At 41.1% G+C, this 27,704-nt stretch overlaps 1 pseudogene; it reads left to right on the top strand.

Moving 5' to 3' along the window:
- The first annotated feature begins 3,825 nt into the window (after window positions 1-3,825).
- Window positions 3,826-27,078, top strand: LOC148041945 (maltose excess protein 1-like, chloroplastic; annotated as a pseudogene).
- Window positions 27,079-27,704: the final 626 nt, after the last annotated feature.

The raw sequence follows: 27,704 nt of genomic DNA, 5'->3' as shown, positions 1-27,704 counted from the left end.
TTAGATTTGACTCTTGTATGTAATTGAAAACACACACACACACACACACACACACACACACACACACACACACACACACACACACACACACACACACACACACACACACACACACACACACACACACACACACACACACACACACACACACACACACACACACACACACACACACACACACACACACACACACACACACACACACACACACACACACACACACACACACACACACACACACACACACACACACACACACACACACACACACCCACACACACACGCACGCACGCACGCACGCACGCACGCACACGCACACGCACACGCACACGCACACGCACATGCACACGCACACACACACACACATGAATGAATGATGGCTTGGAGTAGGTGCACCTTCAACATATCTAAATCAACAGTAATAGCATCTATGGAAATCTTCACCACTGAGTGGGGGTGTTTGCATATATTAGCATGCCCTTTAGGTTAATGAACGTACCTAAAATCTTTGAGTGCCTAATTTGTGCAATCTTTAAGGACATGCTTCAAAAATATATTGAAGTGTTTGTCAATGATCTCTATGCCAATTCCTCACATGGGACGAACACCTAGAGAAACTTCAAGCAGTCTTTCAATAGTACTTGCAATATCAACTATCTTTAAATCCATTGATGTGTCAATTTTTTTATCAAATATGAAATCATTCTAAGATACATCATGTTGAAGAATGGAATCACAATTGACATGTCAAAAATTTAGGTTATCTTGAAGCTACCACTACTAAAAACAAAAAAGGAGTGCAATGCTTCCTCAAATGTACTGGTAACTATAGATGCTTTGTGCTTAACTATGCCTCCATCGTGAGACCCTTGTACAAGCTCTTCATGAGACGAGAGTGGATAGTAAATACCAACAAGATTAGGAAGCTTTGAAAAAGGCTCTAATCAATGCACTTATTTTATGAGCCCCTAATTGGAAACTAATGTTCCACATGCACATCAATGCATCCAAAATTGCCATTGGAGCAGTGATTTGCTAACCACGAGAGTACAACATGGATTTTCCTATGAGCTTCACTAGCTAGTAGCTTATAAAATTGAAATGAATTACTCAACTATTGAAATGAAGGACTTGGCATGGTATACATAGTTAAGAAATTTTGTCACTATCTCCTTGCCACTCCTTTCACTTTCTTTATGGACCATTAAGCTAGCAAAGAACAACATGAAAATTCATTTTAAAATAAGTGATATCAAGGTTTAGATATCTAATAGAAATTGTGAGTAATCAAGGAACTCATTTTATAAATGAAGTAGTGGAGCATCTACTCTCTACATTCCTAATCATCCATAGAAAATTGGTACCCTATTGATTGCAAGAAAATGCCTATGCCAAATCAACAATAAAAATCTTGAACAATATACTACTAAAATAGTGCCAAGATTATGATCATACTAGGATAACAAACTTGTGGGAGCATTGTGGGCATGCCACACCGCTCATAAAATTGCCATTGAAAAAATGCCTTTAAGGATAACATATGGCACAAATGCCATTTTGTGCCAATTGATTTTTGATTCCTAGTTTAGGCATTTGCAATACAAGAATGATGGAAAGGAAAGAAAGCTTGGACCACATGCTTCTTAGAATTAGAATGGGTAATGGAAACACGTGGGAGCTCTCGCTCAACCGCCAAGACCCACGGACAACTTATTACTTCAAGCCTTCCAAGCTGAGTACTAATGGCTACCTCTCACATAGCCGACGTGCTATCTATCTCTACGAGTGTAGTGAGCTTACCTCCATGCCTGATCGAGTTACCCCCTCTCCCGAGCACTCTGGTAGCTCCACGATCAAATTGCAAGCTTCAAGCAAGCTCCATCCTCAAGCTCCGTGCTCCAAGCTCCATTGCCGCGAGCAAGACAAGAGAAGAGATGAGAAGAGAAGAAGAGAGGAGAAGATGGAGAGCTTCTCCTCCCCAGTCCCTCACCCTCACACACTCACTCCCTCACTCCCTCACACTCTCACACTCTCACACTCCCTCTCTCAAGCACAAGCTCAAGCAAACAAGTAAGAAGAAGAAGAAGAAGAAGAAGAAGAAGAAGAAGAGAAGCACTTTTGCCCACACACAAGAATGAGCTTCTCATTCACTTTTCAACTTTATATACAAAACCCTAAATCCATTTTGGGTGGTCATCCCCTTAGCCCCTTTTTTACATGGCCGACCTAGGCCCTTTTTCCCATTGTCCTCCTATCTTCCTAGCTTCCTTCCTACTGCCCATCTACCTTTACAAATTGCACCGGTGAGAGCCCAACACTCTTAAAATAAATTATGGTGTGCCTTGTGCCTTTTTAACAAAAAGTATTGACTTGCACTTTTTCTCGTGCGCCTTTCTCCTTGATTTAGGACTTTTCTGCACTTCTTATGTTTCCGCATTCTTCTTGGCGTGCCTTCGTCTTCTGTTTCACTTTTTCCTTGGCCTTGTCTTCTGCTTTAGAGTTTCCAGCTTTTCCACCTTGTTCGTTTGAGGGTTAACATTACCCACCTTCTAGACGAGTGCCAGTCCCATGGCACTCATCGTCGTAGGTAGCAGGCTTTGGCATGCACCGAAGATATAGGTGGAAGGAACAATTGTAGTTTGCCATGGAGGAGTTTTGGTGGTGGGGCAGATGAAGGTCATTTGGGGCATGTGGTTGGTGGTTGGCTGGTGGTAGGGTTGGTGAAGTTGGTGATAGGGTTGGCTGTTGTTGGGAGTTGCACTCTTGGATTGGCACAGGTGTTGGTGTTCTGGGTGTTCTACGACCGACGATTCTTGGTGGGCTTGCCTGATGATAAAGGATAAGAATTTAGAGTTGAGTGTTGATGAAGGGTGAACGACACTTTCATTGGAGTCTTCAATACCTGCAATTGAAAACCTCTCATATGTGGTCTCTCCCTAGGGGTAGTGCTAGTCTTGTTATCATGCACAAGACGTAGTTTGATTAGTTTGGGAGATAGGTTAGACTCTAAGCAAGCTGAGAGTATTGTCCAGCACTTGAGGACCCAAACTGTGTATATATTTTGGTACAGATATTATGTGAGTGCTCGTGCATACTTAGATATTACATAGTTAGAAGACCGTGGGTCTGGTTCCTCAAAATGTGTGGATGAAGCAAAGTTTTCCGTGTTGAGGAGAAGTACACAGGAAGGTGTATGAGACATCCTTTGCGTTGTGACAACACGATGTAGCATAATTGAACACATTGACACCGAACTTTCGGTATCTGGTAGCTACTGGGCTTGCTCGACTAGTACGGTATATTTTTCATGGCCATTCGTGCGGTGCTTACCATGACTGATTGCAATGATACTTAGGCATAGTGCAAAAAGGAATCATGCAATTGGGTCAGGGTGACAGGTCTAACCATAGGTGAGACAAGCTCCATAGGTATGTCCTGCCCTTGATGTGCCTTGAACGATTGTGGGGGATGTGTACTGGGCTAGGGGACTAGGGGACGGAGCCAGCCGACTAAGGTTAGTGAGCATACCTAATTTGAGGACCCCTAGGTGTTGTAACCTGAGTACAACCATCACAATACATTGAGGCTATTAGCCTTTCAATGGTTTGGGAAATGCCAAGATTTGAAGGCTCTAGAAATGGATATTACAGTGATGATTGTGCCCTAGCCTCGTTGCTAGAGAAACAGTTGTTGAGATGGGGAGATACACTAGAGATTTTACAAAACTTCTTTGTACCGTGTGATGTTGGTACAATTTGAGGTAACAGCTGCCATGAGTGCTAAGTGTAGAGTTTAACCCCCTAGAAAGAGAGATGGCCCTTGATCATGGTTTGGGTTATGCGATGTAGGCGATTGGCAAGGGTGATTTTCACTTTCGGCAATGAGGCTTCTGCAATGGCTCTTTGTGAGGTTGGTGGTCTTGTGGTGAGTTGGGCCCTAAACACTTTCGTAGAAAGACCTGTGTCGTCTTGCATCCACTTGATGCCTCGTGAGAGTATATGCAAATCACATGTGTCAATCATGATGAATAGATGCAACACAAAAAGATATTACTTCATATAAATCCTATGGTGTTGACTACGATGCATCTCATCGGCGCTTGTTAAAGACATGCCATGTATTAGTAGGAAGGGAGGTTTGTACAGTTGGGGAAAGCCTGCCCTTTTAACCACTCAAGGACAAAAAGTTATGGCAAGATGGCCTTTGTTAAGCAGGTTATACAACATAGGGGCTATTCTATTTGTATGAGGTGGGGTGAGTTCAGGCGGTCGAGCGATTGGGGATGTGCCAATCAGGGGCTCCCATCAGGCCGGGCAGGGAAGATATCAGTCGGGACCCGAATGGTGTAGTCCCTGGGGCCGCAGCTATTTCAAGAATGCTTTTGAATAATTCATCAAATTCCCTCTTGTTTCTAGCTGCCTTCTCCTCTTTCGAGCATCTGGTGCCCCGAGCGTATGGTGAGGGCCTGCACGGCCAGGGTTGCCACCCCCCGGGTGTTCCCTTGAGCCTTCGTTTTCCTAGCCTAGGAAGTTTTTGGCCTGCATCTGGGGTAGCATTTCTTAGGGCCTCTTTTCAGTGTGTACCTCTTAAGGGTAGGCACATAGCACTCCGTGGAGGAGCTTGTGCCATATGCTCCCTCTGACGGCGGATACCATCCTTGCAGGCATGCTGCACTGGGTGCTCCCTCCATGATGGCTATTGTGAGGAAACCTGCACAAAAAATGAACCAAGGGTTAGGCCCTGAGAGGCGGGATGAAATTATTTTCATGACAGGGATTAACTAGTAGATCATCAAGCACATAGTATTTGTTGTAGAGGGACGACCCCCATGGTAAGATTCATTCTACTTCGACTGTAGGGCATATTCCAGCCCTAGTAGTAGATCTTTGCTCACCTCAAATCACACGAATTGGTTGTGATGATATGGGGTAGGACTTGTTTTCGGAAGGGGAGATCGAAATCAGAGGGAGAGCCCATAGAAAGGGACGGTGCCTTGTGTACACCCTCAAAGGTGTTGGTCAGGGCTTCCCATGGCGGTCATGAGGACTATCTGCCCTTTACCCGGAGGCAGGAACGGTCAACTCTAGGGTTGAATAACATTTTCTTGTAGCTTGTGTGTGCTTGTCTACAAGAACTTATTCATTGAACATTGCAAGGTGTCCTTACATGTTTCTTTGAATTAATAGAACATGAGATTAACCTCATTAGAAAGATTGAATATGTACAAATATGGTATCATTAATCATGTCTTTTTTTAAGGAAATGAAACCATAAACCTAGGACCATTCTATGTTTGTGAAAATTTTGGCAAAGTGTTTTTACAGGCACAACTAACATCTTTAGCGGGAAACCTCTCTCTCATGTCATACTTTGTGTATAAGAAGGAGAGGGAGCAACAATTGTGCAAGCAGTGGGAGTGCTCACTACACTTGTGGTGTTGATACAACTTGCAATTACAACAACCATGCCTTTGTATGTTCTTATGATCACAATAATCTCGTGCCTCATTGGGTTTGTGGTTAGTGGTCTACAATACAAAAGTTATCTCAAAGAGGAAGTTTGGAGGATTTGGCAAGAAATCCTTGGGGTGGCGGGAATCTTCGTGCTGTGCCAAGTAAAACATCAAATATAAATTTTCCTATTCTCAAATGTTTTCGTTATCTCAACTAATGAACAAACTAAGTAGTTCCTTTTGCATGTTACATATAATTTGGTCAACTTTTGAGTTTCTTCCAAGTTCCATATTTCCAGGAGCCATTGCTGCACTAATTGATGTTACTTTGATTTTTTTCATAAACACAATTATTTAGAAACAAATGCAAAAATTGATAAATACCTATGCAAACATGTGTGTGTGTGTGTGTGTGTGTCCAAATTTAACTACATGTGTGCTTGAACACATGTGCTTATGTTTATCTTATGGACACACACACACACACACGCACGCACGCACGCACGCATGCGTGCGCATGCGCACGGGCACACTGTCGCAGCGCATAGGGTTGAAGGTCACCAGAGGGGTTTGGCAAGAGAAGAATGTATGGGGGTTCAAGAGCTTAGACTCCAGAGATGGCAGAGATAAGAGAAGGGTTGAAGGTTTCAAGCCAAGTTCTTGAAGATAAGTGATAGCAGGGTGAAGGTGGATTCAAGGAGAGGAGTAGACGGAAGAGAAGGGGTTTGAAGAGATTGAAGAAGTAGAAGAATATTTCAAAAAAAAGAATTAGAAAATATAGAAGAATACTAACAGAGATGAAGCCTGTCAGTTTCTTTCAGCATTATGAGAAAATATAACTCTAATAGATAAATATGTGTACAAAATAATACCTTCCTCTATGCTGCTTAGATCGCCAATCTGATCCTTCAAATGGCTCCAAAAGGGGGATTAAATACAAGGATACCTAGCCAGAATCTTGCCAGATCACTCCTTCATCTCCCACTTTCACAGTGTTGTTCACTGTGTGCCTGAAAATAATGATCGTGCGTCGCATGATTTCACCAATCTCTCTTTTTACATAAAATCCTCTCAAATTAGCTGAGCTACATGCTTTCTTTTACATGTCATCCTAATCTAGAAGTTGTCTATAGTTTTGTAGATTTTTTTACAAGAGATAATATCTAGAATATTAAAAATTGACTAAAATCTAATATTTTTGAACCATGGATACTAACACTAATGTCTAAAATGGCATTGGATCTCTAAATCTAAAAGGAAGCCACACTCTAGATTTTTTTACACGGTGTACACGTAGCGGCACGACATCCACCCCCTCCTAATCTGCACATCCTCTGGCATGTGCCAAAGTCTTACGGATTTGCAGTGTCAGAAGAAGTATCTTCTGCCATGTCAATGTCTTCATCTTCTGTCTCTTCTTCTTCCTCTATGTCTTCATGCTCTTGAATCAGCTCATATGTTGAACTTTCTCTTCGATTGAAGAGCTAGATTCTTTTTTCAGCTATGGGTATCTTCATGCTTGTTCCATCCAATTCAGCCAATGAATATGTGGCATTGTCATGAACGACCTTTACCACATGTGGACCAAACCAACGCTTCACCATCTTCCTAGAAGCACTGTATTGATTGTCTAAGCTACTGTCATAGACAAGCACCCAGTCATTTTCTCGATTTGCTCTTGGCTGAAGTCAATATTGCTTATCAAATCTTCTTTTGTTCTTTAGTCTTGCTGTCTTTAGCTTCTCAATAGCTACTTGAACATCTTCAAGCCTTCTTTCTAGTTGCCATATGCGCAAAGTCAGCAACTCTTCTCTACTAATGCCTTCCTCCCAAGGTATAAGACTCCATGTGAGAATATATTTTTCAATTGGCATAATTGGTTGTTGTCCATGCATAAGTTCAGCTGGCATATAGCTAGTCACTGAACTGTGAGTAGTCTGGTCAGCCCATAATGCAAAAGGTAGCATTTTAGGCCATTCTTTGATATTTCCTCTACAAGACTTTGCTAGAGCTTTGAGAATAGATTGATGACCTCTCTCACTCTTTCCATTGCCTTCAAGGTTGTAGGCTGACGTTAAAGCCAACTTAATACCCAATTGAGCAAAGAAGTTGCACACCTCATCAGCATCCAACTCTCCTCTATCTACAATTACTTTACCCACACAACCATATCTACAAAATACTTCTTCAAGCAAAAAATGACAAACAGCTTAAGTGGATTTGGTTGTTAAGGCTTTGCCTTCAACTTGATTGGTTAGATCCTCTCTTGCAAGCACTAAATACCACATATTCCATATTCCTGTAGGCATGGTTGTAAGATCAATAACCCATCTATAATTTACAGACAAGGGATAAGTCGGTTGTAACCCATCTCGATGCTTAGCCATAGAATACATTTGACACACATAACAGGTTTCAAAAAAATGTGCTATGTCCCGATACATATTTTGCCACCAATATTCTTCTTTGACTTTACTAAAGGTTTCCCATATGCCTCTATGGCTAGCCCGCAGGCTTTCATGAAATTCCTTCATTACCTGTTGTTGCAATCTTTTGTTACCTAAAACTCGGACATGCGCTCCTTTCTTCTTCTTTTGCGTGCTTCCATAGATGTCATTCTTTAAGAAAAAAGCCATAAGCTTTCCTCTTGATATGCTTGAACTCCTCATCAATCCAAGTCTCCTTCTTCTTCATTGTGCTCAAATATTGGCCGATCTTCAGCCAATTGTCTTTAAGGAAATAAACTAGAACTTGAGCAATGCAATGAGCATGCTGGCTTCTAGTTGATCATCATGTTGTTTTCAGCTTTGGACTAGTATATGCAATAACTAAAAATGTATTTTTAGTAGCCATGGAATGAAATTTAGCAAGTATAGATTCTTCAACTTCATCTTCTTCCATCTGCTCTTCTTCATTGTCATATCTTGCACGTGATAGTATGTCAACAACTGGATTTGCCTTTCCTGCAATATGCTTTAATTCGGGGTTGAGAGATTTAATATATGCAATCTATGTTAGCATATCAATGTCAGGTGTAGAGTAGTTGGCAATCATGCCCAAGAGTGGAAGACAATTAGTTTCTACCACTACAGAAGCACCTATAAAGTATTCACGATCACACTTTAATGCTGTTACAACTCCCCACAATTCCCTTTTTACTTATGCATACCTTCTTTGATGTTCATTGAGAACTTTTGCTCCAAAATGAGTTGCATACCTGTCACCTTCAAGATCCTCTTGGCCAACAACCCATCCTATCCCAATGGGACTTGTATCCACAGTAAGGATGATGGGTTGACCATTTGAATAATTAGCCCTTTTGAGAGTGGGGGCTGAAATGAATAGCTTCTTTAATTTACGCATAGTGAGAGTATAGTCATTACCCCAAGAGAATATTTGGCCTTTTCTTAATAATTGATAAAGATTTTTGGCTACATGAGAAAAATGTGGTATCCATATGAGATAGAATACATGCGCCAATAAATCTTCTCACCTGTGAAACATTTGTGCATTTTTCTTGCATTCTGCTAATGGCACCTATCTTGATTGGAGAAGGTTTGCATCCATAGGGGCCACATAGATGATTGACTACTAGGACTTCTTCTACTCCAAAAATTGACTTAGCTCTAGAAAGGGTAAGATGTACCTCTTCTAGCCTTGTCAAAATCTTGTCACAATCATGAATATGGTTAACTACAAATGTCATGCAACCATCTTCATCAAGCTCCTCATTCTTTTCATTGACTTCACATCCCTTCATAGGTATATCATCAAGAAATGGAAGAGTAAGTTGTGGAATAAAGTCCCTTAAGACTTTGTGCATGGCATTCATCATATGGGCTATGGAGTTTGTTACACCTTGTGGTAGAGTGCACATGCGGACCAATACAAGAGGTGCCTTCATTGTAGTAATGTCTCGGCTTTCTAATGAAAGCTGAAATTGGTCATATCCTGAATATAGGTCACCCATAGAATAATGTAATATTTCCATTATGAGAATATTTCTAAAACCACGTGATAGTCATGCAAGGGAATTCACATCCAAAAATATGCCATGGTGTGATTTCCGAATTACATACTACATATCTTGATCTCCGCTTGCATAAACGAGTTAAAGGAAGTTACGTGGGAACCTCCTCCTAGAAAGCCAAAAGGATAACCTTTGGATTAAAGGAAATTTTTATTTATTTATTATTATTCCCCTTTTTCCCCCAGCGGCTGTCATGCTGGAAGGGAGGGGAATAGCAAGGATGACTAAGCATCCTTGCTGGGGGTCGTAGGGTGGGATAAACCCATGCGCGAGCCGCGTGGGGAGGGAAGGTACCTCTCCCCCCTCCCATATAAACCCTGTGGGAGGAAGGGGAGTAAGGAGAGGGAAAAAAAAGAGACATAACGCTGCAGTCACTGCCGTGTGAGAAGGAAGAGAGTAACATCGCCTCTGTGTGCGCCGTGAGGCTGAAGAAGATCAAGAAGAACAGGGAGGCTACCAGACGTGAGACAGAAAGGAGTAAGGAGGAGCTGATGTTGCCGTGTGAGATAGAAGAGCAGAGTTGCGCCGCCTACAGTCTCAACTGCCGCCAGAAGTCGATGTCTTCAACTGTCATCTGATCGTCTCCTTTTTCCTCCCACGTGGATATTTGAAGACCACAGAAGCTTCAATAAGCTTCTTGAAAGCTTCTAAGGCCCTCCTCCAAAGCCCCCTTCCTGTGGGGTTCCACCCAAGGCCCTTTAAAAGCCCATTTATCCTAGAAATTAAGCCCCTTTGTCCCCCTTGGGTTCCCCACAAGCTCCCATTAGCCCGGGTTTCTAAACCCCTTCTCGTGGCCCTTCCTTATTGCCCTCTCAAGCGGGTTCTTATTACCCCGGGATTTAAGCACCTTCCCGTGGTCCGTTTAAAACCCCCCTTTCTGTGGTTTTCCATAAGCCCTTCCCGAACAATCTTTACACCCCCTTTTCCCCCTTGGAGTTTTAGTCCCCTTGCCCCCAAAACCCACCCTAGGTCGGAGGTTTAAAGAAACCCTTCCCATGGTTTTAAATTCAAAATAACTCAAAACTTAAAAAGTCTTTTTTGGATTGGAGATTTCCCCCCCATAAAAGGGTTTTTTTTACCTTAAAGGTCTTATCTTCCCAAGCTTTATTTCCCCTTAGGGCCCTTGCTCATTATAACCCTCGAACTACCCCTTATATCTTCTCCTAAGGCCTCGTTAGGCCCTTTTTTTTATATCCTTTAAGGACTACTTTCCCTCCCTTGGAGTTCCTCCCTTCGAATTCTGTAAGGCCCTTTTTCCCAAGAGAATTTGTCCTTAGCCTTTCCTTCAAACTCGCAAAATTACCTTGAAGTTTTGTTCTTCTTTCCCCACTTGAAAAAGGGAAGAGAGTGCTAAGTGTTTTCCGAAAGAAGTGTAAAGCTGCTTCCACGTTCAACGGACTACAATTGCGATGCCTCCTAAGAAAGTCCAAGGCGTAGCTGCGGGAGGGTCATCTCCTGGTATCCATGTGGATATCTCACCTCAAAGCCAAGTTTCCTTCTTGATGTTAATTCGGGTTTTTAGTCAATCATGCAAAGAAAAATTGTTAAGGAAATATATTTATTTGTTCAAGTTATTTTTAACGAAGGAGTTAGCTTATGAATGACAATGTATACAAATTAGCTTTCTTCAAATTGCATCAAGCATTATAAAATAATAGGCAAAACTATCCATTTACTATAGTAATATAGTCCTAAAATGAAGAAATTATATCTTGCACCATTAGTCTTATTCCTTTCGCAACGAATCATGGCAAAATGGCTAAATTCATGAAAGATTTCTTTCGATGCTCAAATTACTAGAGAGTTGTCTTTGCTAGTTGCACTCCTTAGCAAGGCAACTGTTGTAATTAGCATGAGTTCATCTTTAAAGAAAACGGAAGTTAGACGTTAGAAATTAATAAGTATAAAAATTAGATATACGAACTCATTTGGAAAGAAAATGTAATAGGAAGTTGCTGGATGACACTCTATTAACACTTTTTCCCTGCAAATTGAGGACTTGGAACTAATAAAGTGTGTATTCACCAATTCATTAGCTAGGACTTTGTCCCAAGGAGTATCGTCGCTCCTTGTATCATCATGGCATTATGCTATATGCCAAATTAAATTGTATTGATTGAGAAAGTTAATCAAAGATAGTAAAACCGTGACAAGACGAGTAAGATTACCTCCCAAAAGCTGACCAAACCAATCTTTCCAAAAGCTAACCGGACCAATCTAAACATAGAAACATTCATACCCTAAAACACTGGACTACTTACCTTACCGCAAGGACAATAAATTCATAAAGATAAGAAATTAGGGTTCGTCCCTAAGGTTCTTAAGAGAAGGAACCCTAGGCCTGACATACGTCAGCTTAAGGAATCTAAACAGATTATTCCGTCGCCGGACTTGCGCAACATGTATGAAATCATTTTGTGATCAATTCACAAAGAGAAAAGGGAAAAACCCTTTTCAAAGACGGCAGGTCCTTACGCAAGTTATCTTGCAAAAAGACGTAGTTTTTGGATATCCTTCAAAATAAGGAAAGTTGTAAAATTAGAAACTAGCATATCTAAGGTACCTTAGGGTTAACCAAGCTAGGTATACCCTACATCCGAATATAAAGATTCTTGCCAAGTTACAAGACATCTTGAGAACGACTGCTGATACACTCAAAAAGGAAAGAACACTTCTTTAGCAGTTTGCCATACAACTGGGTTGGTTAATGGAAATGTTTGTGCTTGCTAAAGATTTTAGGCTCTGGCCGTAAATCCCTCGCCTTCCGGGTCCTGCACAAGAGGCTAACGCGACTCGGGATTGGATCCCGAGGCCCGCATACTAGTTGACGGGGGGAAGCTTGGAATAGTAATCCCTGGAGATTACTTGTTAGCCTCCGGGCAGATTATGGACAAGCCTATGAGCGGAACTTCTTGTAATTCAAAGATAAAATGATGAGATGTTAAAAGAACTTGCTTGATATTGTTTTTATATGTCTCGTGATAAGATTACGTGAAGGAACCAGTGCTTAAACAAGATTAATTAAAGAAGCTGATTGTTATATGTCAAATTAATGTGTTAGATAATTACATAACTAAAATAAACCGAGGAAAGTGCAGAGGATGGGCCATGGGCCCGTCCTACGGTTGGGTGGTCTCGGTTAGCCGGGAACTTTTCTTAAAAATCTCGAGGAACAGCGGAATGATCATCATCATCAAAAAGAATAACGAGAACGATGACCTAGAATTACGTCTTACTCGATTTACGCTGTTTTAGGGGAACGGAATGGGACTATGCCTTATGGCAGAGAGGTTGAGCTTTGCATCCCTCTCGTTTCCCATTCTCCTTGAACGAAGTGCAGCGTGAATCCGCTTCGGACCTGGCATTTCTGCGTAAAGTAGTTCGCTCGGGTCTGACACTAGTTGCTGTTAGCTAGTGACCCATTAGGAAAACCCCAATTCCGGTCGATCCTAAGTGGGAACGGCCAGGATACTTCCGCTACGTGGCAGATGCGGGAAGAACTAGATCGCAAAACCGGTAACATTCCATGGGAGTGTAGGGTGGAGCTTTCTAGACATCCTTTCCGATGGACTGCTAAGACGTGTCCCGGATGATACTAGGGGACACGTTACAGTTGGTATCAGAGCCGACCAAAAACGGAATTTGTTTTTATAAGATCTCACTAAAATGAAGTAAAGAAATTGTTGCTGTCCAAACATTTCCTCATCTTCAATACTGTCTTGCAGAACTATGAAGCGTGGAACAAGTTTTTGGCGTTCCGGGTCATGTTTATGACTGCAATGCATTCTCCGCATTATAGACAAAGAGTTGGGATGATGAACATCCTGGAGCAGATTTATAATCCATCACCTTTATACATAGAACGAAGATGGACAGGGTCTTCAGGAATCTACTACATAGCTGCCCACCGGTTCGCTTATCTACAGACCAACCTAAAGAGGATCAAGTGGTTGGAAGACTTGAAAGTCGTGAAGCTGTTCATTTTTGTGGAAGCTCACGTAAATTCGACTTTACATATTCAAGGTCGGAGGGTTGAAATGAACTCATATGTATATGAGGAAGTAACCCGTGTAATCCCAGCCGACAGGATTAAAGTGTTGGGCCGCCATGAGAAGTATGGATTCCAACGAAAAGGATATCCTGAACTTCCAATGAATTATCGATTCCTAAAGATCCATGACCCAAAACCCTACTATTACACAGTTCCTGTAGACAAATGCAATACAACGTTGTTCTCCCCAAACTAAATGTAATGATTGGATTATCAACACACGAGACGTTGTATAAGGCTACGCCCATGTAAATATAAATAATGACTTCTTTTATCAATATCTGACTGTGCATCAGAGTTGTTAAAAAGTTAAGTAGCTTCATGATTTACGAGATAACTGAACTAAAGATAAACTAACGTCAATTATCATATAATAACGTTAAGAAAAACTTTTATCCAGGCACAACCCCAGGTACAGGTTCCAAATTCGCCCCCTACATCAAGTACTGCTGTGATCCAGGAGAAGAAGTTCCTCCTCAAGCAGATAAAGCCACCCGAGTTTGACGGGAGAGGCAGATTCGTCCAGTCTGATGTTGAAATTTGGATTGAATCTATGGAGGATTACTTTGAAGCAGCTGGTACTGCACCTCCCAATCAGGCCATGCTCGCCAAGTTAAAACTCACCGGCGAAGCTAGACTATGGTGGAAACAATGGTGCAGGGATCAAGGGACTTCAGAGGGGTCCGTTACTTGGGAGAAGTTAAAGAAAGCCGTGCAGGGGAGATATTTGCCACCTGCATATCGTACACAGAAAATGAATGAGTTCTACGAGCTAAAACAGCTAGGACTCACCCTTGACGCATACTACTCTAAATTTGTCTCACTCTTAAAGTATGCGCCACAGATGGACATGACGCAACAGGTGTCCAAATTTTGCGCAGGCTTAAATCCACCCGTAAATACCCGTCTCGAATCTATGCGTCCGTCAGATCTTCAGGATGCACTCATTCGAGCGGCGCCTATAATTCAGGAAGTGCAAGTTAGACCAAGGGGTAACAAAAATTGGTCCTATAGCGACCCGAACAGAGGAACATTCAGACCCCAAGTGAAGAGAGTTCAAGGTCACAATCAGGGACAAAGGAAGAAAGCAAGGACAAATAATGTCAACAACTTTGTTCCTACTCAAAGTAATGGCCGAAACCTCCGATGTTTCCACTGCAACGAACTCGGTCACTTCAAAAGGCAATGTCCCAAGCTCAGCGAGGGACATCGTCAAGGTGCACGCCGCGGTCAAGGAGCCGCCACCCGTGGAAGAGGAAGAACTGCATGCATTACCAATAGGCAAAGGTGCGAAGCAGAAGAAGAGGAAGATCCGACTATAGAAGCAGAATTCGAAAGAGCGACAGTCCATGCCGCTTTACACAAGAAGGGGCCGAATCGCCAGTTCTCGGTGATTCAAACACCGTCGGACTATCAAGGTAAATGTTTCAAAACCTTGATTGATTGTGGCAGTACACATTCCTTTATCTCACCACCATGTGCAAAAAGATTAGGAATAGCCACAGTAGAAGCACCTACCCTGCTTGTGGAATTGGCAAACGGTCGTGAGGTAACTTGTACCAGGCAAACTGCTAAGGAAGAATTCTTTCTGGGAGGAAAGAAAACCTCAGTCAAATTCAGAGTCATGAATTTAGGTATCCATGAGTGTCTACTTGGGATGGATTGGCTTAAGCCTAATGACGCCCACATCCACTGTGGAAAGGGTCAAGTTTCCTTTCGAAACTCTGAAAGGGAGTTTGTTACAACTCAAGGTGAGGCAGGAGTGCCAAGAATCCAATTAGCCAAAGTATCGCGGATCATAAAAGGAGTTAGAAAAGGATTACCCGTTTACCTGATCAAACTCAACAAGTTAGATCAAAAGCAAGAGTCTCATGAAGGACCTTCTTGGCTAAAGGAATACGCTGACGTATTCCCTGAGGAATTGACTGAACTTCCGCCTCCAAGAGAAGTTGATCATGAAATAAGGCTAGTGCCTGGAGCTGCACCAATTGCAAAGAGACCTTATAGAATGTCCATACCGGAAGCTATTGAGTTGAAGGAACAACTCAAGCAACTGTTAGATCAGGGTTACATCTGGCCTAGCAACTCACCATGGGGAGCTCCAGTACTATTCCAGAAAAAGAAAGATGGGACACTTCGACTATGTATTGATTACCGAGGGTTGAATCAATCAACAGTCAAGAACAAGTATCCTATTCCTAGAATAGATGAGCTTCTTGATCGCCTTCAAGGTGCAAAGATCTTCTCCAAGATTGATCTCAGATCAGGTTACTATCAAATAAGGATCAAGGAAGAAGATATTCCAAAAACGGCCTTCAATACAAAATATGGGCACTTTGAGTTCTTGGTTATGTCATTTGGGCTTACAAATGCACCTGCCACCTTCAATAGATTAATGCAGGATATTTTTAGACCATATCTTGATGATTTCGTACTTGTCTTCTTTGATGACACTTTAGTCTATCCTAACAGGAAGAAGATCATGAACCTCAACTACGGATTGTCCTTGAGACAATGAGGTCTCATAAGCTGTATGCAAAAATGAAGAAGTGTGCATTCTTCAAGCGTCAGATTGAATATCTGGGATTCATAGTATCATCAGAGGGAATATCAGTAGACCCGGGATGTGATTGAATGGCCAATACCAATATCCGTTAAAGAAATACGTAGCTTTCTTGGCTTGATAGGATGGTATAGGGTCTTTATAAAAAACTATGCTTTGATTGCAGCACCTCTTACAGACTTACTAAAGAAGCAGATTTCTATTGCATGGTCAACTCCCGAACAAAATAGCTTCGACAAATTGAAGCAAAGTTTGGTATCAGCACCTATTCTAAAACTTCCTGACCTCAATAAGGAGTTCGAGGTAGTAACTGATGCCAGCATTCTTGCCTTGGGTTGTGTACTTATGCAGGAAGGTCATCCAGTAGCATACTCTTCAAGGAAATTGAAGAGTCATGAAAAGAATTATGCCACGCATGATCTGGAATTATTAGCTGTCATCCATGCTCTAAAGCTTTGGAGACACTACCTGTTGGGTAACAAGTTTACTCTAGTAACCGATCATAAGAGTCTCAAATGGATTTTTACCCAGAACGAGCTCAACATGAGGCAACGTCGGTGGATTGAAGTATTGGAGGAGTATGATTTTGAAATCAAGTACCGACCAGGGAAAGAGAATGTAGTTGCCGATGCTCTCAGTCGCAAGGCATTCCTAAATTCCCTAATCTTGCAAAATCCATCAACGGCCAGATCTCTGGCTACAAAGGTATCGATACCAAACAATCCTATACTTGAACTAGCTAGAGAGGAAGCATGCCATGATTTGGCCTACCAAACAATGATAAAAGAAATATCTACCAAGGAGCAGAATCTGAAGTTACAAGCTAAGTATCAGGAATTTTCCATTGATAATGGACTTGTCTACTACAGAACAAGGCTGTGTATACCAACAAGCCAGTCACTTAAGCAGAAGATATTATGGGAAGCTCATGATTCCCCTTTCGCAGGACATCCTGGGTATGCAAAAACTCTTAATGCAGTTAGGAAGAGCTACCATTGGGAGAGGCTCAAAGGTGACGTTCTCAAGTATGTCACTGAATGTTTGTCTTGCCAACGTATCAAGGCCGAACATGTCATGATGCCAGGGAAACTGCAACCGCTTGACATTCCCCAAATGAAATGGGAATTCATCAGTATGGATTTTGTTGTGGGCTTACCCCAAGACCAAGGAGGATACAATTCCATTATGGTTGTGGTTGACATGCTTACCAAGGTTGCACACCTGATTCCAGTAAAGACAAACTATAAAGCCTCCGACATTGCAAGATTGTTTATCAAGGAGATATTCAAGCTACATGGCTTACCTAAAAGAATCATTAGTGATCGAGATTCTCTCTTCACATCCCACTTCTGGAGAGCTATCTTTGAAGCTATTGGGACTCAACTCTGTTTTAGCACCGCCTACCATCCCCAAACGGATGGACAAACAGAGCGAGTGAATCAAATCATTGAGGATATGCTTAGGGCATACTACTGTCGAGAGCCGAAGAGGTGGATTCAATACTTGCCATTAGTTGAATTTGCCTACAATGCTTCTTACCAGCAGAGCATTCAAATGACCCCTTTCCAGGCATTGTATGGTCATGATTGTCGAAGTCCCCTAAACTTTTCTGATCCAACCCTAAGAGTTGAAGCTTCAAGACAAATGTTGGAGGACATGGATGATCAAATAAAGTCAATAAGACAAGACATACAAGCAGCCAAGGATAGACAAAAGGCATATGCAGATTTGAAACGTCAAGAAAGAGTCTTCGGAGAAGGAGACATGGTCTTCATTCGTGTATGCCCTAAAAAGAGTTCTCTATCTCTAGGAAAATGCAGGAAGTTAAGTCCAAGGTATTGTGGGCCGTATAAAATCCTCAAATGCCTAGGACCCAATGCTTATAAATTGCAACTCCCTGAGAACCTAAAAGTTCACAATGTATTCCATATCAGTCTCTTAAAAAAATGTGTACCCAACCCTAATCATGTACTTGATGACCAACAAATTGTAATGCCTAGTCAAGGAGTCCTTGAACTAAGACCGGATAAGATTTTAGATGTTAGGGAGAGACAGTTAAGATCTAGAACCTTGAAAGAATGCCTCATCCAGTGGAAAGATTATCCCGAAGAGGATGCCACTTGGATAGATGAAAGCTCTCTCAACCATCAATATCCCCAGTTTACTTCGAGATGAGGACATCTCGATTCCTCCAAGGGGGAGAGAATGTAATATTTCCATTATGAGAATATTTCTAAAACCACGTGATAGTCATGCAAGGGAATTCCAACATCCAAAAATACGCCATGGTGTGATTTCCGAATTACATACTACATATCTTGATCTCTGCTTGCATAAACGAGTTAAAGGAAGTTACGTGGGAACCTCCTCCTAGAAAGCCAAAAGGATAACCTTTGGATTAAAGGAAATTATTTATTTATTTATTATTATTCCCCTTCTTCCCCCAGCGGCTGTCATGCTGGAAGGGAGGGGAATAGCAAGGATGACTAAGCATCCTTGCTGGGGGTCGTAGGGTGGGATAAACCCATGCACGAGCCGCGTGGGGAGGGAAGGTACCTCTCCCCCCCTCCCATATAAACCCTGTGGGAGGAAGGGGAGTAAGGAGAGGGAAAAAAAAGAGACATAACGCTGCAGTCACTGCCGTGTGAGAAGGAAGAGAGTAACATCGCCTCTGTGTGCGCCGTGAGGCTGAAGAAGATCAAGAAGAACAGGGAGGCTACCAGACGTGAGACAGAAAGGAGTAAGGAGGAGCTGACGCTGCCGTGTGAGATAGAAGAGCAGAGCTACGCCGCCTACAGCCTGAACCGCCGTCAGAAGTCGATGCCTTCAACCGTCATCTGATCGTCTCCTTTTTCCTCCCACGTGGATATTTGAAGACCACAGAAGCTTCAATAAGCTTCTTGAAAGCTTCTAAGGCCCTCCTCCAAAGCCCCCTTCCTGTGGGGTTCCACCCAAGGCCCTTTAAAAGCCCATTTATCCTAGAAATTAAGCCCCTTTGTCCCCCTTGGGTTCCCCACAAGCTCCCATTAGCCCGGGTTTCTAAACCCCTTCTCGTGGCCCTTCCTTATTGCCCTCTCAAGCGGGTTCTTATTACCTCGGGATTTAAGCACCTTCCTGTGGTCCGTTTAAAACCCCCCTTTCTGTGGTTTTCCATAAGCCCTTCCCGAACAATCTTTACACCCCCTTTTCCCCCTTGGAGTTTTAGTCCCCTTGCCCCCAAAACCCACCCTAGGCCGGAGGTTTAAAGAAACCCTTCCCATGGTTTTAAATTCAAAACAACTCAAAACTTAAAAAGTCTTTTTTGGATTGGAGATTTTCCCCCCATAAAAGGGTTTTTTTAACCTTAAAGGTCTTATCTTCCCAAGCTTTATTTCCCCTTAGGGCCCTTGCTCATTCTAACCCTCGAACTACCCCTTATATCTTCTCCTAAGGCCTCGTTAGGCCCTTTTTTTTATATCCTTTAAGGACTACTTTCCCTCCCTTGGAGTTCCTCCCTTCGAATTCTGTAAGGCCCTTTTTCCCAAGAGAATTTGTCCTTAGCCTTTCCTTCAAACTCGCAAAATTACCTTGAAGTTTTGTTCTTCTTTCCCCACTTGAAAAAGGGAAGAGAGTGCTAAGTGTTTTCCGAAAGAAGTGTAAAGCTGCTTCCACGTTCAACGGACTACAATTGCGATGCCTCTTAAGAAAGTCCAAGGCGTAGCCGCGGGAGGGTCATCTCCTGGTATCCATGTGGATATCTCACCTCAAAGCCAGGTTTTCTTCTTGATGTTAATTCGGGTTTTTAGTCAATCATGCAAAGAAAAATTGTTAAGGAAATATATTTATTTGTTCAAGTTATTTTTAACGAAGGAGTTAGCTTATGAATGACAATGTATACAAATTACTTTCTTCAAATTGCATCAAGCATTATAAAATAATAGGCAAAACTATCCATTTACTATAGTAATATAGTCCTAAAATGAAGAAATTATATCTTGCACCATTAGTCTTATTCCTTTCGCAACGAATCATGGCAAAATGGCTAAATTCATAAAGATAAGAAATTAGGGTTCGTCCCTAAGGTTCTTAAGAGAAGGAACCCTAGGCCTGACATATGTCAGCTTAAGGAATCTAAACAGATTATTCCGTCGCCGGACTTGCGCAACATGTATGAAATCATTTTGTGATCAATTCACAAAGAGAAAAGGGAAAAACCCTTTTCAAAGACGGCAGGTCCTTACGCAAGTTCTTGCAAAAAGACGTAGTTTTTGGATATCCTTCAAAATAAGGAAAGTTGTAAAATTAGAAACTAGCATATCTAAGGTACCTTAAGGTTAACCAAGCTAGGTATACCCTACATCCGAATACAAAGATTCTTGCCAAGTTACAAGACATCTTGAGAACGACTGCTGATACACTCAAAAAGGAAAGAACACTTCTTTAGAAGTTTGCCATACAACTGGGTTGGTTAATGGAAATGTTTGTGCTTGCTAAAGATTTTAGGCTCTGGCCGTAAATCCCTTGCCTTCCGGGTCCTGTACAAGAGGCTAAGGCGACTCGGGATTGGATCCGGAGGCCCGCATACTAGTTGACGGGGGGAAGCTTGGAATAGTAATCCCTGGAGATTACTTGTTAGCCTCCGGGCAGATTATGGACAAGCCTATGAGCGGAACTTCTTGTAATTCAAAGATAAAATGATGAGATGTTAAAAGAACTTGCTTGATATTGTTTTTATATGTCTCGTGATAAGATTACGTGAAGGAACCAGTGCTTAAACAAGATTAATTAAAGAAGCTGATTGTTATATGTCAAATTAATGTGTTAGATAATTACATAACTAAAATAAACCGAGGAAAGTGTGGAGGATGGGCCATGGGCCCATCCTACGGTTGGGTGGTCTCGGTTAGCTGGGAACTTTTCTCAAAAATCCCGAGGAACAGCGGAATGATCATCATCATCAAAAAGAATAACGAGAACGATGACCTAGAATTACGTCTTACTCGATTTACGCTGTTTTAGGGGAACGGAATGGGACTATGCCTTATGGCAGAGAGGTTGAGCTTTGCATCCCTCTCGTTTCCCATTCTCCTTGAACCAAGTGCAGCGTGAATCCACTTCGGACTTGGCATTTCTGCGTAAAGTAGTTCGCTCGGGTCTGACGCTAGTTGCTGTTAGCTAGTGACCCATTAGGAAAACCCCAATTCCGGTCGATCCTAAGTGGGAACGGCCAGGATACTTCCGCTACGTGGCAGACGTGGGAAGAACTAGATCGCAAAACCCGTAACATTCCATGGGAGTGTCGGGTGGAGCTTTCTAGACATCCTTTTCGATGGACTGCTAAGACGTGTCCCGGATGATACTAGGGGACACGTTACAAATAAATTGCTCTACCTACAAAAGCTTTAGCAAACTCATCAACAATTGGACCCGAACCAACATTTCGGATTGTGAAACGATTAACAGGCTATAGATCTTGAATGAATCATAAAGATCCATTTTTCTTGGGCACGGTAAACCATAGGTTTGAGTAGGGTGCTAAAGAAGGTTCTAAAATCTTCATTATGATCTTTTCATTCAGACATTCCAGTAATTTGGACAAATGCACCCTTGGAACAGGAATAGGCTTGAGGTTCCAAGGCACATATGGGACTGTAAAAATGACCATAGGAGCCACAATATTTGGATCCACACATCCTATTTCACTTGGTTGAAATGCAAAAGCTTTTCCATGTTTCATTAGCATTTGCATAAAATAGTGTTTTTCAGTCGGTGAAAGGAAAGAATTTTCACCTATTTTGAGCTCTTTTATACTTTCATATGTAAACTTGTGACCAATGTTGGAAGGATCATGAAAACTTGACTGATTTACTACCCTATCAGCCAACCCTTCACTTTCAGGAGGTAGTGGAACTGCCACAGGTTTGACTTTCTTATCCACCGTCTTATATTTTGTCTCCACTTGCGCTTCAACCTTGTTGAGTAAACCAATGTTTTCCTGCTCAAAAAATTATTGAATTGTTTGATAAAAATCCAATGTACATACTTCTATGGACTGATTTTCTGCTTGATTTTTTGCATGAGCAGCTGCATATATTTCAGCCAATGTGTCAATAGTAATTAGTCCAAAAAAAATGCCCGAAATATCTTCATTTTCAGCCATCATGTCATAAGTTTTCAGCTCCCTTTTTACATGACATAAATATTTTCTTTTAGCCTTAGTCATGGCCGGAAGAGACTTATAACAACCCATACTATTGGCTATACATACATACAAATTTGCTAGAGACACACTTTCTGTAGCATAAGGAGGTTCAATATTTTTACATGATGCACTACCATAGCCTCCTTTTATAGTAGTGTAGCCTGAAAACCCTTGAATTCTCGAGCATTAGGAGGCATAGGATAATCACGTAGGTGATCTCTGTTTCGATGATGGTTAACACACAGTAAGAAATTGGATAGCTCGTTCATTATCCTTGCTTTGGATTCGAGCATAGGAAGAACCATCATCAAGAGCTTTTGTTTCCAAGCGGGCTTTAGAAATGTAAGGTTGCCCAAGAATGATAGGGTAACTACAAGAGTCTTGAACAAAAAAGTGAAAATTGTCTTTTATGTCTCCAATAGTTACTTGCACATTAGGACATCCAGCATATAACTCTCCAGAAGAGTTGTTTGCACCTCTCATTCACCATCCTAGATCAACATCTATGGGCCATCCGCCACTTTCATAGAGACTCCTTTCCATGATGTTTATCTCCAAGCCATGGTCTAAGAGTGCAATACATGGTGTTTTTTTTTCTCCAATTTTGACGACTGTCTCCGTTGTTGCTCTTGCCCAATGTGTACGGGAGTAGTGACTGCTTGGAATGAACCGAGCCTCTTCCTCCTCATGCATGTGCTGTAGACGGCCTTCTTTTGGAGAGGTGGGATGTTCAACTGGTGTGGACCAGCCGACCATTACATTTTCAGCTTTTACTTCTTTAATTTTTGCATTCATGTTTTCTTTATTTTCAGCTTCAATTGCTGCAATTAATTCTTTAACTGCTTCAAGATGAATTTCTTGTGAAGTCAGCTTATCTTCATCCTGCACAAAAACTCGAAGAACTTGCAAAAAAGCATGCACTGTTTTTTCAGGTTCATCAACAACATATTGTCTTTTCCTTTTGATTACATTAATAATTACATCATGGAATTCATGTTTGGAAATTCCAAGAATTTCACCTAAGGTGAATTCAATTTTGCTTCCTAGATTTCGTTCTTCTAGGACTCGTTTGAGATCGGTTTGCAGATTCTATGTCAGACTGCAATTTGTAGCCTAGCTGCTTGCCTTTCTTCTTTCCTTTGGTCTTCTTTGTTTATGGCGCATCTTCCATCTCTTGATCTGGGGTTATATTTTCAGCAAGCTTTGGTTATTCAAGCATTCTTCTAGTTACCCATTTTGGAGGGCCATAAGAGGAAGGCCTTAGTTCATCTTCTCTTCTTCTCTTTTCTTCAATCAAGACTTCTTTATGATTGACGTCAGCCAAATGTGCAAAGGCGGAAAAAGAATCTACCATTTCTTTCTAACCAGTTATTCCTCGAATGTACTGACTGGCGTTAGCCAAATCCTCTTTGGCTGCTTTAGCACATTCCATTTGATCTAGTGCCTGCATCCATGCTTTAGATTGCACATTAGCTTTACATGCTTTCAAACTTGATTTAGTTGGCTCAATTTGCAGCCCATAGGTAGCTCCATCAATTGCTGCATAGGCATTCTTTACAGCTAAATCTTCTAATCTTTTCTTCATTCCACCATTGCCAAAATTTGGCTCCTCCAGTGGAAGACCAGTTTCAGTTGCATCGATTTTTCCGTCTTTCCAAAAGACGAGCTTCTGTGCTTCAGCCTCACGGAAGGCAGAAGAATGGGTTGGAGAAGGTGAGAGAAAGCTACTCTTGTCATGTTGTTGGCTATCGCACCAAATATAGTGCCTCTTAAAGCCTTCTCTCATGGGTCTTTGAGTTGATGATTGTCATCGTTCTTCAACTTTGACATCCAGCTTCTCTACTTTGAAACTAATTTCTATAAGATTCAAATGAAGGTCACACATGCTTTTAATAAGTTCATCCATGATATCATTTTTAGAAGGAAAAGAAGAAGAAAGAGTTGGTTGATTAGTCAAAGGAATAGGGGATTTTGAAGGTGGAACAAGCTCCATCAATGGAGTTGTTGAAGTTGAAGTAGAGCCCAATCTTAGTCGTATCCACTCTATTTGAGCAATCATGTTAACTGCATCATTAACATCTGTCCATGCAGTCTTGACTCCTGATTCGGAGGTAGCATCTTCTAGGCGATTAGCAAGCTTTTCTTGCAGAATGGGATCTGTAGCCTTAAGGAATAATTCAATCTTCTGACCTTCCATACTTTGTTGGTCTTCAGCATCAAGTTGTCCAAATTTACTTTCAAATTCATTATAGAGATGTTGCAGCTAAACCTTTGTTGGGTTTTTCAACCCATTCAATGTAACTTTTCTTTGTCATAAGGCCAGAGTCTTCTAAGAAGAATTCTTTGCGTAGGGCTTTTTTGAATGCAGCCCAATCCACATCTTGTTGGAAAAGACCATGGATTCTTTCTTGAAGACCATACTTAGCTAGTCTAGCAAAATAATGGCTCCATGCATGTTGCGGTACACCAAAGAAGAGCATTTTCTCAACATACAAACAAATGAAAACATAGACATTTTGACCATTAAATTGTTTTAATTCACACCCAACTTCTTTTAGGGCCTTGATAGCTGTCGAATCAATCTTCTCTTCTTCTTGGCTTTGTTGTTGTTGTAACATTTGGATTTGTTGTTGTTGAGTCTGTTGCAGTATGCACACCAATTGTTGTAGAGTATCTCTTGAAGAATTCCCCATCTTGGATTTTTCTTACATCGACCTTCACATTGGGTTCACCAATGTCGCAGCACGTAGGGTTGAAGGTCACTATAGGGGTTTGGCAAGAGAAGAATGTATGGGGGTTCAAGAGCTTAGACTCCAGAGATGGTAGAGATAAGAGAAGGGTTGAGGGTTTCAAGCCAAGTTCTTGAAGATAAGTGACAATAGGGTGAAGGTAGATTCAAGGAGAGGAGTAGACAGAAGAGAAGAGGGGTTCAAAGAGATTGAAGATGTAGAAGAATACTTCAAAAAAAAGAATTAGAAAATATAGAACAATACTAGTAGAGATGAAGCCTATCAATTTCTTTCAGCATTATGAGAAAATATAACTCTAATAGATAAAAACGTGTACAAAATAATACATTCATCTATGCTGCTCAGATCGCCAATCTGATCCTTCCAATGGCTTTGAAAGGGGGGTTAATACCAAGATACCTGACCACAATCCTGCCAGATCACTCCTTCTTCATCTCCCACTTTCGGAGTGCTGTTCACTGCCTGAAAATAGTGATCTCACGTTGCGCAATTTTGCTAATCTCTCTTTTTACATAAAATCCTCTCAAATTAGCTGAAAGCTACATGCTTTCTTTTACATGTCATCCTAATCCTACTTTTGTAGATTTTTTTACAAGAGATGATATCTAGAATATTAAAAATTTACTAAAAGCTAATATTTTTGACCATGAATACTAACACTAATGTTTAAAATGGCATTGGCTCTCTAAATCTAAAAGGAAGCCACACTCTAGATTTTTTTACACAATGTGCATGTAGCGACACGTGTACACGCACACGCACACGCACACGCACATACACGCACGCGCACACGCACACGCATGTACGCACACACGCGCACGCGCACGCGCACACGCACACGCACATGCATGTGCACACGCACGCACGCATGCGCGCACACACACACACACACACACACACACACACACACACACACACACACACACACACACACACACACATGACTATTCACATGCACATTACACAAATAGATGCATACATAGGTCCAACGATGCATGCATACCTGTAGACATAAATACGATGGCTTTGTTGGTTATATACTTACATGCTCCTTTTATACACATGTACACACTATTTATGATGGCCTTCAGTCCAACCTTGAAGTACTAACATTGTCCAATGATGATTTGTTGATATAGGCAAGGCTTGATAGGTTACCAACATACATATTGAGAATGATGGCCGGTGTATCAGGATGGACATCAACGTTATTATTTATGTGGTCTCCAATAGCACAATTGGTGGGGTTTTGAACCAAGAAAAAGAAAGTATAATCATGCTACAAATGTGTCATATTTGCTAATGGTGTCCAATGGTTTTTTAGTACACAAACTTTCTAAACCCCTCCAATATCGAAGGCCTTTCTATGTATACAAAATTACTTGTCTTCATAGACAATGGATTTTTGATGGCTCGAGCATTATTCATAAGAGATCTTATGTGGTGAGAGCTTTATAGATTTGGCTTTTTTTATTTTGTTTACTTCTTAAAGTTTGGTTGGTAGTAAACCTCATTTTGAATACAGGTTCACAGGAGCATCTTGTGGTTGCTTAGTGCAAGGATGGGCTATCATTTTTAGCATGTATTTGTAAGCAACTCTACTCCAATCTACAATTTTTGCAAGTGGGAGACATGTGCTAATAATTTTAGAATTTTTTGCAAGTGGGAGACGTGCTTACATGTTTAGAAATTAATTTTTATTGTTTTTCTTTTCAATATCATGCTCATTGTTTGTTTTTATTTTGAAGATACCAAGCTACAAGTGGTTGGATATTTTGGATTGTGACTTGCTCCTCCATATGTTGGTTAGGTATTTGCCATAAATCCTAGTACAATATTGCATAGATTATAAGCTAAGGATTTCTATCCATCACAATATAACAAAACTATAGTTCTAATCAAGAAAATATCTAACATATCTTGTGTTTGCATAATATTTGAGGGCATGCCTAATACTTGTAATGGACCAAAAAGCTTACTCCTTGAGATGGCCATTCTTAGGGTTAATAGAACTATATCTTGGAACCATAGACTACATGTTTCTAAAGTGAAACTCTTCCACATATTCTCCCACAAATCATGTAAAATAGATATAGAAATGATAATCATAGAGTATATTCTAACTCATTTCATTGAGTGGTGGCTTGCTTAGAGGAAGTGGCGATTGAAGAAGTCGAAGCCTTCCAAAATCTCTTATTTTTTGAAAGAGAAAGCAATTTCTCATTTGGATAGAGATAAATACCAATGGGTATATGATTAATTTAAAGAAATCTTCCTTATGCTTAGAGCATGTTGTGAATCGTATCCAAACATGAGACATTGTATTGTATTCTTTAAAAGGGTACTATGATGAGCCAAAACTTTAGTTGAGTTGCAAAAGTGGCTGTGGCATGTTCATAATAAGATATATTCTACTACATATTATTCTATATAAGGCCTATATGCATTTCTTTGACAGTTGACAGGTAACACATAAATAAGAAAGCATGTAACGTGGGAAGAGAGGCAACACACTTTTCTTATTTTTCCAAGAGAAATGCTATTTTTTTAAACATGAAATGAGGGTATTATAGCATAGAATAAATCATCATGCCATGAAGAAAGTCATAAAATGATAGTGATGAACTAATTATGATAATTTATAGATGCAATTTCTTAACATCAACATATTGTGCCT

Source organism: Lygodium microphyllum, chromosome 1 (assembly GCF_053477565.2).
Source record: "Lygodium microphyllum isolate KBCC chromosome 1, Lygodium_microphyllum_v1.1.10, whole genome shotgun sequence".
In the NCBI taxonomy this organism is placed as follows: Eukaryota; Viridiplantae; Streptophyta; class Polypodiopsida; order Schizaeales; family Lygodiaceae; genus Lygodium; species Lygodium microphyllum.
The sequence above is the reverse complement of the archived record's forward strand: the minus strand, read 5'-3'. Positions and strand labels throughout refer to the sequence as shown.